Source organism: Mycteria americana, chromosome 15 (assembly GCF_035582795.1).
Source record: "Mycteria americana isolate JAX WOST 10 ecotype Jacksonville Zoo and Gardens chromosome 15, USCA_MyAme_1.0, whole genome shotgun sequence".
In the NCBI taxonomy this organism is placed as follows: domain Eukaryota; kingdom Metazoa; phylum Chordata; class Aves; order Ciconiiformes; family Ciconiidae; genus Mycteria; species Mycteria americana.
The window spans coordinates 962,026-973,183 of NC_134379.1; the positions used below are offsets into that span (position 1 = coordinate 962,026).

An 11,158-nucleotide genomic window follows, 5' to 3' on the forward strand; every position below is an offset into this window, starting at 1 on the left:
TGCAGGACAGACTGGGGCAGGACGCCGGGGACACCCAGGGAGGCAGGGGAGGTGGCAGGGCCGGTGCATCTGAACGGCCCCTGCCCCTGCCCCCCCTCCCCAGCGCCTGCCGCTCTCCCCTCACACCCAGCGGGTCCTCCTTGCGAAGGGACAGCTCACCCTGCACGCAGCAACGATCTCCGCTTGCCGGCCGGCGGAGCAGGAGCGGGGCGGGCACGGCAGGCCGTGCGGCACAGCGAGCTGCACCGCGTGGCCGGCGCGGGCACGGTGCCGCGGGCCGTTGGGGCACCCTGACCCGGGAGCAGAGCCAGGTCTCCTTGGCTCCTGCAGCGCGCTGGCCGTGGCGTGCGTCCCCAGTTCAGCCTTTACTCTCTGCAAGAGAGGATCCCATCAAACTGATCCCGGCAAGGGGCAAGTACTCTGCCCGCGTCCTTGTCGGCCACAGAAACACCTCTGCAGGGCATCTCCCCAGCCCCACGCCTTGACCCCTGGCTCCACGGGGCCGGGGTGACTCCGGCCAACCTCCAGTTCCCGCAGCGGTGCCACCAGAGCATTGCCCTCCTGAAGGTTTGAGAGAGGGACGCTGTCGGGGCCAGCACCCGCGAAAGCCCTCCAGCTGCTGTCTGTACAGATGTGCCGACGGGTGTCTCGTAAGACAGAAAGCTGCAGCCTGAGAGGCTTAGACTGCAAATCAGGGAAACCGGGGAGGTTGGGTCGGCCCTGGAAGAGGTCCCCGGAGGGGCTGCCAGCTCCTCACCCACGGGTTTCCCGGGCTCAGCTCGAGGGAGCCACAGCCGCTCTGCGATGGAGCCTGGACCAGAGACCATGAGCTCCCTCCCTCCACCCCCCAGCGTCTCTGGGCTCCTCAGTCGCCATCCTTCCTTTAAAGACTCAGTATTACCTCTGCAGTGACTAAGTAGCCTCCAAGTTAAGCAGCTGCCCCTGTTTTATGAAGAAATAAATATCTTTATAAAATGCCGTGATGTGCTTCAGAGAAAGCAGTTTTGCAGCTAACTAGGAAGCCGGGTCCCGAGGGGCTGGAGAGAGCTCACGGCAGGTTAGGACAATTACACGCCGTGATTAATAAATCACCTGGGTGGCTGGCTCATTTATGCAAAGCCTGGCAGTGTCTTCTGGACACTCTGCTAAGAAAGAAGGATCTGAAAATACCAGATTGTGACAAGATCGAGCCTTCATCCCCAATATTACCGAATCCCCTGTGAATAAATGACACTATTAATATTACTAAGAAGCCATATATTTATGGAATAACTTTGGCTTTTGCGTTCGTGCTGCAGTGAGATTAAACCACCCATCGGTGAGCAGCCCATCGACCTTCCCAAGCCGCCCACGGGTGCATTTCCACCCGCGAAGGCCCCCAGGGCCCCGTGGCTCACACCTGAGCCTGGCTCCGGTGACTCAGGGCTTCGCCGGCCAGAGCCGCGGCGCTGCCTCGTCAGACGGCGCAGGATAAGTCCCCGACACCCTCTGTGCCTCCCTTCGCAAGAGATATTTCTGGTTCCCTCACTCACAAGGGCGAGAGCCAGAAATACACCAGCTATGCCAGGCATTTGCCACGGCCGGGCTGGAGGCACGGCCAGCCCATCCCCGCAGCGCCGTGGCTGAGCCGCAGCGGCCGACGGGGAACCGAGAGCTCTGCCCAGGGACCCTTCCCCACCACCCCAAGCACTCGCCCGGAGACCCCCGCGGGTGCTTCCCCCCCCTGAGCGGGACTCGGCTGGGTGCGGGCGCCCGCGCTGCCCAGGTGGGAGAGCCGGGCCGGGGGAAGCTGCGCCAGCGCCAGGGACCGGGAGCCAGAGAGGGACAAAAGGAGCCGAAGCAGCACGGACCAAAAGACAAAAATAGTAACGGGTTCTCTGTAAAGGAGCAGTCACGTTCCAGTTTCCCTGGCATAGGAAGAAAAGGATTTGGGAGCTTGCAAACTAGGGAGAAAGCAATTACAGCGTTTCAAACGGTGCTGCAGGAAGAGGATAAGAGTGCATCCAGTTTTAAGAGAAGTATCACAAGAAATAGGGCTTTAGATTATGTTACATCAGCCCTAAGTAATCCGATTAGAGATTTATGTTATGGCTTCAGTTAGAAAGACGTAGAGGAAATACCAAGAAAGCGCGAAGCTGGCTCCTCCGTGCAGGCAACGCAGAGACAGAAGACAGCAAGTTTCTCTCTCTCGAAACGGTGCGAGACGCGTGCGAGACGCCACCAGCAACCTTAGCACCTTGTCAATTTAGAGTGATCGGAAGAGGGACTGATGGGTGCCACGGCGCGGGGCAGACCCGGCTCCCACCCCGGCACAGCCGGCCAGGCTTCCCCCGGCGCCGCAATGCCCAAACCCCGGCGGCTCCCTGCGCCCGGTACTGTGGCTGCTGCGCGGAAGTGCAGGACCGGTGCGCAAAAAGAAACGCATCTGCCTCGCTCGGCTCGTCTCCCATCCAGAGCCCGTCCCCGTCACAAGCGCACACAAGCATTGACCTTTTGCCTGACGCGGGGCTGAGCGTGGCCTGCGATGTTTCACCTCCCCAGAGCAATTATCAGCCTGCCCAGGAAATAAGCAGAGAAAGCAATCAAAGCCTCAGTGAAAGAACAAAAATTCGTTATGAGCGAACAACCTCTCGCTGCAGAAGGAAGCCAAGGCTCAGCCAGGCGTTGCAGACATTAAAAACGAGCCGGCCCCACGCAAGGGCAGCAGGGTCTGACGGTCAGCAGCGCCGCAGACACGGTGCCCGTAAGGGCTGGGAGGCAGCCAGGAGGCTGGGTGAGCGGAGACCGGCGCGGGTGCAGCCATTCTGTGGTTAGAAAGGCTTTAAGAGAAGAAACTTCAGTATGTAAAGCGATCACAAAAGACGACCTAAAAATAATCAGGGGCTTAGCAGGCCGCAGAGCCGACCCCGCTTTGGCTGCCCCTCTGTGCACAAGCCACCCTTTCCCTAGAGGGGGGCAGGGCTTTCGCTGCATCTCGTGATGTCTCGTGATGTTGCACTGCGTTAGCACAGCAAAAGGGCGAGAGAAGCGGGCAGCAGCACTGAAAGCACCTCCCAGCACCTCAGAGCAGGCGTCGGTGTTAAAAAAAAAATTAAAAAAAAAAGGCATAAAAAGCCACAGCAAATGGGCCAAGCCCTCAAAGGACCACAGCATCCGCGCTTCCCTACAGGGACCCGCGCTCCCGGCTGTCAGACACCCCTGCGCCTGGCTGCTCCCCCGCCTTCATCAGCACGAGCGAGACCAGAGGGTCTTGGGGCAAATCCCCCTTGGCCACAGCCCCACACGGTGGGGGGCACGGCTTCCTCCAGGGGGATCCCGGTGCCCTGGGGTGGGCAGCAACAGATACGCCCTCTGCCAGCTCCCCTCGCCCGTGCCGCTCCCGGTCCACGCGGACGTGGCAGGAACTGAGCCCCGCGTGCCCCCGCTTCGCTCCCAGCCTCCTGAGGACATCGACTCCGGAGCCACGGCCGGTGCCCGGGACACCCGCACGCCTGCGGCTCCCGCGGCCGCAGTCAGGGCGAGCCCTGACCCCGCACACGGCGCTGCACCCTCCGGCCCCCGTCACGACGGGCAGCGGGGTCCCCGCGCCACAGGGTGGGCTCAGGCTTCGCCCAGGCTGCCAGCAGGAGCCTGAAAACGCTCGGCTCCTGCTCTGGCCAAGACAGGTGGTCCGAAGGGCACGCTGCAGCCCCTGCCGCTCCAGTTTACGAGCACCTCCAGCGCAAAACGTGAACAATTTTCCCACTGTGGTGCCCCAGCGTGAAACCGGGCAGCGACACCAGCACCGGAGCTGAGCTCCTTGAGCAGAGCCCGGACGGCGGCAGCGGTTCGGTGGCACGCGCTGTGCTCGGTGGCCTCCCTCTCTCATCCCGCTGGTGTGGAAACCGGCGCTGGGAACACCGGCAGCACCCCCTGCCCATCCCTGCCCACCCCACAGCCGTGCAGAAATCGGTCAGCAGAGCCCCCGCAAAAGGCCGGCCGGCAGCAGGCTGGCCACCACAGCTGCAGAGGCGGCTCCTCGGCCGTGCACGGTCTGTTCCCACGCTGGCAGACACCCAGACTCGCACACAGACCCCCCCGTGCCCCGCGGAGGAGAGCTAAGAAGCAATTTAAGCTTCAGTGAGAGGCAAGAAACGCCACTCGATTAAGCCATGGGGGTGCAAATTGCTCCTTTCTGGGAACCGAGAGGCTCAGCCCCTCTGGAACCCCTGTTTGCTCTCTGTACTCTGCAGAGAAGAGCAAGACACGTCCCTCATCACAGACGTCACCCAAAGCAATCAGCCGTTTGCTGCTGCTGCCGCTGCTTGCAAACAGATCCCAGTCCTGGCAAGTTACGCAGACTTTTCTGGGTGACAGGAGCGGCAGCTAAGGCAGGCGTGGGCAGCACCTCCTCCCCGCACGCCCTGGACCGTCCCCGCTCAGGGTCGTACAGCCTCCAGAGCGTCACCACGACACGGGTAATCCCTGCACAGCGCGCGGATGATACCAAGCACCGTGTCACTGCTGCTGCATTCGTGTTGTTAATCAGACTTTAAAATCCACCTGAAACGGGCCGTCATTTGTTAGAGCACTCAAACGGAGATAATAAGAACTAGTGGAAAACCAGGGATCAGGCGTGGCTGTTATGTGGGACGGGATCTGAGGGCCAGCACGGAGCAGGCTGGAAGCGAGAGGGGTTTTGCCATGAAATCCAGCTGGACACTTCGCACAGGGTGTCACTGCCAGCCTTTTGACGCCGCTGCATATCGCAATAGCATGCAGAGTACAAACTAAGATAACTCTGCGTCAGCACAGGGATAAAAAATGAATTTGTATTATCACACTGCAATTAAACTTTGAGCACAAAAGACTAAAAGCGGATGTCACGATGGGGCTGTTTCTGGGGCTTTCTGTACCCCAGAAAGGCGACCCGTACCAGAGCACCGGTGACGGTGCAGCCAGGCCACGGGACCTGCCCGCCGTGCGATCGGCACGAAGCCCCTTCCCCTTTCCCTTCCGCTGAGCAGCCGAGAGGAGGAGGCAGCAAATATTTGCCTACTTCGCAGGCTGGCGGGAGGTCAAACGAACGGCTGTTTGCTCAAGTGCGAGAGCTGCTGGGATTTGCACCGCAGAGCGTGGGTCCTGTCTCTGTCCGCTCCGCCAGCGGCAGCCAGCGACACGCTGCCCCTCCCGCCGTGCCCCCTGCGCCCGCGGCACCCGTCCCTCGGCCCCCGCACCCAGCACCCGCTGGCACCAGGGCCTCATCCCCAGATAGCGGTGAGCAGCCACGCTCGTCCAGCGCCACGTCCTTCTCCTCTTCCGTGACCAGCCTTCGAAATCGCAGCCTTTTAATTAGATGAGCTGCAAATTATCCACTCACTCGCTTCCTCTGGTGGCCCCGCTCCCCGCAGCGAGCGGGCCGGCCCGGACCGTGGGACGGGTACCGCGAGGCACGCGCCACGCACCCACCGGGAAAGCTGACCGGCCAACCCAAACCTTCGCCCTCGGCACCCCGGCTCTGGCCGAGGGCAGGGATGCTCCAGTCCCCCCCCCCAGTGACCGGGGCGGCAAAGCCCAACGAGAAGTGCCCCCCAGCCCCCTCCCAGGTAATGAGCCCTGCTCAGGGCAAAGCATCCCCCAAGGCGCAGGTTTCGCCTTTCCAGGGGCTCATCGGTCGCGCGCGGCTGTCATCGCTGCCGGCGGAGCCGCAGCAGCCCATGGCACTCAGGGTTCATCCAGCCCGGGAAGATTACCAAAATTATAACCGTGACTTGCAAAGAAAACCTTGCAGGCTGAGCGAGGCCACGCAAACGAGGGCAAAGCTCTTCACCCAGGGCTACTGCAGCAACGCTTTCCAGACCAAACCCTCCGGGGTCAGATGGGAACGGTCAGTTCTCTGGGCTGTGCTCGGCGTAAAACCACCTCTGACAGTCCAGGGGGCTTAGGCAGCTGGAGCTGCTTTATGCAAGAAGATACACAGATATACATCTTTCTGTCTACATATCTACAGATACCTATCTACATGCGTCTACGTGTCTATCTATAGGTTCTCATGGTTTTATTTTTGGAACCGTTCCTCCTTCAGCAGCCTCCAGAGAGACACAGCTTTGATAAGAAGCTCTTGGAAAGCACCTTCCCATCACACGCATCCCGGGACTTCAGAACAAGAGTCGCATTTTGGTGCCCAGCCCACCCTTCAGCACCGGCGAGCAGAGCAGCGCTGGCCCCGGCTCCTCGGCACGTTGCGGGGCCAGCAAGCACCGTGATAAACCAAAGCTGTTTTGCGGACAGGAAAATGGTAGCACAGGGAGATGAAGTGAGTTGGTGAAGGCTGGGCAGCGAATCGGGGGCAGAGGAGCAGGCAGGCGTGCATCACGCTGCTGCCGTGGGCGGGCAGGGGCCCCGGGGCTCGGGTGCAGCATCAGCCTCTGCCCGGTTTGCTCCCTTGAGTGACTGTATCATTTCTGATGGTTAAACACAGCACAAGGTAGTCATGCCTACGACAGCAGCACAATTATATGGAAATTGTATTCCTGACAATTTGGGGTACTTTTCCCTGTGAACGCAGGCTTTCTGAAGAGACGAGTTCCAAGATTTCAGCATTCAATTAAATTAGATCAAATCAGCAGAGGAAATAAGTCTTTACAGCATGAGCAGATCCTTTGAATTTTACTGGCAAATCAGTGAACTAAATGCCATCATTTATCATTAACATCGCTAATAAAGCCAGATTCAGGATGCACGGCAAACTACCATCAGCCACACGCCCGACGCTTCCAGCACCACCAGCACCCTCCTTAGCCCACGGTCCTTCCCCAGCTCCCCGTGCAGAACAAAGACCGTCCCTGAAGCCGTTATTCCAATCGATTGCCATCGGCATCCAGCTGGGAAGCTCAGGCTTAGGCCCAAAGTTTAATCTCAGCCAAGCGATGCTCCTTCCCGAGGATGCTGCAAGGGATGCGGGAGCAGGGAGGGGGCCCCAGGCAGAGGAGGGGGGGCTCAGGCAGAAGGGTCAGGCTGCCAGGGACCGCTCGCTGGAGCCCAGCCTTGTGGGGAGAGCCGCCCTCCACCCTGCACCGGCTCTCATCAGCCACGGGCAGGAGAACGCCGGGAAAGGCGCGGGGCCAGCCAGCGCTGCTCCTCCTGCAGCGACAGGCGATGCTGATCCGTGTGCCCCTGAGCCCAGCTGCTGCGGAAAGCCACCACGTCAGCCCCGTCCCCACGGGCGCCGGATTAAACACCCCAAAGCGTCCGCTGAGGGGGTGGGATGCAGCACCGTGCTGCCAGTCCCGCCCTGCACAGCCTAAAACCCAGGCGCGTGAGTCGTGGGATTGCTGCAATTAAAACTGACACCAGGGCAGGGTTTTGCTTAACTCGTGCCTGAACGACCGCGGCGGCCCCTGGCCCTGCCGGGCACACCAGCACCGCACGGCGTCCAGCACAGGCGGGCTGGGAGCAGATCCTCGCCTGGGCAGAGCGAGCAGAAGAGCTGGTGGCTGCAAACGCAGATCCGTGGGGCGACGCTGAATATTCAGCTGGCTCGGCCGGGGTTGCTCCAGAGAAGCGCTAATCGCATTATGCAAAAGAGGAGCCCCAGCCAAGCGGAGCGCACGCCTGGGCCTCCCTAATCCCCCTCGACAGGGCAGCGGCACCACGCTCGCTCCTTCTCCCGAGCCCCCCGCTGCCGCAGCAGCAGCCCCCCGGCCCAAGGAAAGCGTCAGGGGGAGCAAGTTAATCTAAAGGCGTGATGGGGAGACGGCAGCCTGCAAGGACGACCAGCCTGGCCATGGGAGCCCCGAAAAAATCTCATGCTGTCTCTGGGCCTCAACTTCCCTTGATGCTGGGGTGTTTTGGTGACGGGGAAGGATCGTAGCTGCCTCTGCGTGAATCCGTGCTGCGATGAGCTCCCGTACCCCCCGGGAGCAGCGCCAGCACCCGGGCAGCACCGCAGACGGGTGCCGTGTAGGGAAAAACACTTTCTACCTCCAGAAACCTCCGGGGGAGATCAATGCTCTGCTTTGCCGCGCTCACCGGTGGGGAACTGCGGAGGGTGGTCTTCGGTTTGTGCAGGAACACGGCCCGGGGCCGCAGAGGGCAGCAGCCGGACCAGCAGCTCCCCAGCCGATGCCGCCATCTCGATTACCCGTCTCCCTGAGACACCTTGTTTGATGTGAGAGCGTTAAAAGACATATCATTTGTGGAGCTAAAACACAGGTATTATCTCAGTGACACATCCGTACAATAGGGAATGTGCTGAAGTCAATCACACTCAGAAATGGGTTTCTATTGCTCTATGGCTTTTTCCTTGCCTCTTGCTCCAGATCAAAAAGATCGAAAATTATGCAGTTGTTAGCTGGAAACCCGCCATCTTCCTCGCTAAATCACCTCGCGCTGTGCCACCTCATCAATGATTGGGAACAAGAGACCTGGATCAAGCGTGCCGGGGCTTTGGGAAGCGGAGGGTACGATGCCCACAGGCAGGAGCTCTTGCTGGCAGCTGGTGCTCAGAACCCGCGCGCGAGGGAGGCTGGACGGAGGGGTACCTGCTCCGTACCAGCTCCACGTGCACGCTGCCCATACCGCTGCAGGGTCTCCGGCTGGTTGCTTGTCCTCTCTAGGAGGAGACGTGCCTGCAGCGGCACGGGAGTGCCCTGGGCAAGGCAGCATCTTTTGTACGTACAGCCAGCGGCCGCCGTGACCACGTCCAGCCGCAGCAGCGGTTGTGGGCAACGGTACAAACACGGTCGAAAGGAAAACTCTCCTTTCCCACCAGCCTGGGATGCAGAGAGCCTGCAAGGGGACTGGCATCTCAGCTGAAAGGACACGACTCGTGTCCCGTCGCTCAGTCTTTCCCTGAGCACTGGCGCTCTCAGGAAGCGGACGCAAACCCCCGGTCTGATCCTGAACCTCTTACCATCACGTTCTCATTCTCCTGCCTGTCAGCACCCCTCCCTGTCCTCGAGCTTAACGTGCAAGCGAAGAACAAACCATTTGGCTAACACGGTTGCACGGGGCTTTTGGAGCTGCAGTGAAGACCTGACGGAAACCCTGTCCTGCTTCCGAGCCCCCGGCGCAGCCGGGATGGCTGGTTATCACCCCCACATCACCAAGCAATGTAACCCACGTCATCTCAGGGAAGAGAATATCAAGCTCCGCTTTCCAAATTGTAGGGGATTAACACCAAATTGCTTGTAGGAGGAAGGAGCTGTCGCAGTCCCTGGTGTGACACCGGTAACATTTGAGAGGAATGAGACAGGACGGCGTCTGAAAGGAGCGACCTTTGAGTCTTCACAGAGACTTCATAACGTAGCTCTGACCTATTCAAGTACCTGTCAAGCCTCTACACATCTCTTCTGGGTGGGATTCCGAGACCAGCCAGGTTTTTACAACAGGCTTTGGAAGACGCGAGGTCCTCAGATATCGTATGGGTCCAATGCTGGCGTTTGCTAAACGAGCACAAAACCAGCATCGCGAGCCCCGCTGGAAATAAAACACTGGAGATGGAGAGGGCCGTTCCCAGACAGGAACCACGGGCGCTGCCGACACCGAACCGTCTCGCGGTGCGGGAGTGCTGCCGGGCAGCTCCCGGGCACCAGGCGCAGCGCCAGCGGCTGCCCGTCCCTGCCACACCGCGGGGCTCGCCAGCGCCGGTCGCCATCGGGAGGCCGGGACCCCGCCAACTAGAAGGAAAAGCGACAGCCGGCGGGAGCGATACAGTCATTAACAAAATTATCATCAGGAGCAAACCACAGGCTTTGGCAGAGTGCCTGCGCTCCTGCACCGGCGCTCCTCGCCCTGCTCTGGGCTCTTCGGCTCAGCAGAGCCAGGGCTGCTCGCGCTCCCCAAATCGCACCCACCCCGGCGGCAAGCGGACGCGTGGCCACGGCCGAGGGGAGGCCAGCAGGCACGCCAAGCAGGGTAAAAGCCCCTCCGAACCTCCGGCACTCGCCAGCGGCCAGGGACCCTGCCCCAGGTGAGCCCCCCGGCAGCCCCAGGTGAGCCCCCCGGCAGCCCCAGGTGAGCCCCCCGGCTCCCGCAGACGACCCTGTCCGTCTGCACCCCCCGACGTTTGGGAGCGCACCCCGCAGGCAGACGGGGCCTCTATCGCTCCAGCCGTTAAGGCTCCCTCCCCCATCACAGCAATATTTGCTTTTAGAAGGCTGCTATTCTTCCCAGCGGCCGCCTTTCGATTGTCTGCAAACAGCTTCTATTTTGACAGGCTATAAATATGGCAGGAGGGAAGATATATAAACCAGCACAGTTTATTAGTTCTGAAACAGAGCTAAAAATAGACCCACATGGGGTTGCTAAGTCCTCTGGGCAGATGTAATTGTGGATAATCTAGCTTTAAATATGCGAAGGCTGTTTTGACAGCAGCAACAACATTTTAACATATGGGACTGGGTCGCGCAGGAGCGGAACGCGCCGCTGCGCCACCTCCAGCGTCACCGGGAAGCGGCGTTTGCGTCGCCAGATCCCAGCCCACCGCCTCCGCTCTGTAGCTGGGGTTTCTGCAGGAATAAACCCCCAAATAAACCCACATATCTACAGCAAGCCACTGAGAGGAAGGCACCTAGCCAAACACCAAGGGAGGTCTCCCAGGGTGGGAGCACCAGCGGAGCTGTGCCAGTAACACCACCCCCCCCCCAGTTTTAAATAGATAAGGCTTACCAGATTAAAGGGCTGAAACACCCCAAGCCGTCAAAGCTGACGGCACCTTTCTCCTCCTGGGAAAGCTTCCTCCATCCCAGGCAGGCTTTGAAACGTGCTGCAAGGATGCCGCGCGGGCGCAGGGCTGGGTGTCTCGGGGGGCGGACGGGCGATAACAGCCCTTCCACGAAGAAGGAAGCGCGCCCGCCTGCTCGCCGGAGATAGAGGGGAGACGTTGGGACTGGCTGGATTTTGTAAATCCCCAGCCGACCCCGGGGCTGGCCAAGGCAGGGCTGACCGTGCCCCTGCCGCCGCTCACCTCCCGGGGCGAGCACCCTTGGCTGGGCTGCGCTCCGCTCCCTGCCGCTCCCCCACCGCCCATCCCCTGGCCACCATCTCCGGAGCGTCCTTGTCCGTCACCTCCTGACCACGGCAGTACCAGCCACGCGAGGGTCTTTTGCAACACAACGCACAGCGACCGGCCGTGCGACGCTGCTCACGCGGGACCCTCGGTCCAGCACCCACCCCG

General features: G+C 60.6%; 1 protein-coding gene across 3 annotated transcripts in view; it reads right to left on the bottom strand.

Moving 5' to 3' along the window:
• The window catches only part of RAP1GAP2 (RAP1 GTPase activating protein 2), a 50,435-nt gene extending 39,691 nt beyond the window's left edge, over positions 1-10,744 (bottom strand). For 2 of the 3 annotated variants that reach the window (XM_075518059.1, XM_075518057.1), the window contains exons 1-2: positions 10,651-10,744; positions 9,309-9,459 (exon numbers count right to left, since the gene is read on the bottom strand). The gene's annotated coding sequence lies outside the window, so the exon portion shown is untranslated. The remainder of the gene's footprint in view (positions 1-9,308; positions 9,460-10,650) is intronic. The other variant, XM_075518058.1, reaches the window with a different exon arrangement.
• Positions 10,745-11,158: the final 414 nt, after the last annotated feature.